Here is a 1,800-nt window from a genome sequence, read left to right on the forward strand (position 1 = left end):
AGTAAAAGCGTCACTTAAAGTATGTTAATTTGCACTTATTTTGGTAAGATTAGTGGAAATATAGAAGTACGTTCGGTGTTGTTTTAGAATGAATTTTAGAATGAAAAATGTAAAGCTAAGTTTTTTACTTGAAACCAAAATATCATTGGTACAACCAGGCCATCAATTTAAGAACAGTTATATTACTTTACGAGTATATAAAGATATATTACATAGTAATCAGCAAATTATTTAATATTTATTCAATTTGTCTTACAGATACAACAGAATTTATTTCTCATACTAGTGAAGTAGACAAGACAACACAGGTAAATGATATAATATCCAGTATGTACAATGCTTAACATATTATACTAATGAACGTGCATAATCAAAATGTATTGAAATATATTCTATATACATATTACTTTTAATACTATATATATATATGACTGTATATTTGTAAAACAAATTTATGTTTAGATTCAAGAGAAGTCGGGAAAGGACAAAAACGCGAAAGTAATGAAACGTTACAAAGTGTAAATAATAAATGCCGTAAATTGGAAAAAGAAAATGAAGAACTTAAACTAATGATAAATTCCTTGACAGTAAAATACGAACAGCAATTAAGTAATCAAGCAAATATGTTTTGAACTTTAATAAAAAATGAAAAAGAAGCTTTAAAACAAAAACTGATTGCAGAACAAAGTAAAACTTGCTCCTTATCTAAGAAAAATAATCGGATGCAATCAAAACTTGAAAGCGTTATTCAAGATTTAAAAAATAACAAAGTAGTAAGTAATGAAACTTATGACATTTTGAGTTCTGAAATTCAAGGTGTGTCTAGTCATATATTTGAAAATGAATGTAAAAACCGGAAGAAGGAACAGGGCGACGCTATTCTGAAGATGTTAAGAGGTTTGCACTAACGTTGCATTATCATTCCCTTAGAGCCTATGACTATTGTAGGTCAGCACATGCTTTATTTTTCTTTCTATACAATAATTCTATATAAGTTCTAGGCTATGGTTCTATATAATGGTTAATGATTTTATATATTAAACATTTTATATTTCTTTAATAGCATTGAAATAAGGTAACGCAAAATATTAAGTTTCTTTTTGGCTTTTGCTCAGTGTGCATTGTGCATGAGTGTGCATTTACTTGAAAAATTAACTTAAGGCCTGTTTGTATCAACGTTATCTTAGCGTCGTTCGAATTTAAAACTTCAAATTTGTCGCATGAAAGCAAAACTTTAAAAAAAGCGCTTTAATTTACATTTATCTTAATAAAAAGAGCTCAAATTAAAGCATTATAGATGTTGTTTATGCTACGATACAACCAGATACAACAAATTTAAAGTTTTAAATTTCATTGAATGCCATAATGACATTTATTATGAATTGCTTGTGCATCAATTTTCCACTGCAGCCTGCAATTAATATGTAACCCAAGTTACACATTTATACATTTCATATTTTTTAATCAATTTTTAAATACCATGTCTTTTAAAAGATATCTTTTCTTTTAGAACTATCTTTAAATTGCCACATCCATCATCTATGCGTAATTGGATGTCCAACGTGAACGTTCAGCCAGGTTTTCAATTAAAAGTACTGCAATCTCTTAGTAAATTAGAAGCAACAGAACAGGACTGCTGTTTGATGTTCGATAGCATGGCAATCAGACAGCAAATCACATGGAGTGAACAAGAACATAGATTTATCGGATTTTGCGATTACGGTAATCAAGTAGCCATTGAAAATAAAGATGTAGAAGCACAGGAGGCCTTAGTGTTTTCATTAGTATCTTTGAAAGGGG

The sequence above is a fragment of the Cyphomyrmex costatus genome, unplaced genomic scaffold (genome assembly GCF_001594065.2).
Source record: "Cyphomyrmex costatus isolate MS0001 unplaced genomic scaffold, Ccosl1.0 scaffold1011, whole genome shotgun sequence".
In the NCBI taxonomy this organism is placed as follows: Eukaryota; Metazoa; Arthropoda; class Insecta; order Hymenoptera; family Formicidae; genus Cyphomyrmex; species Cyphomyrmex costatus.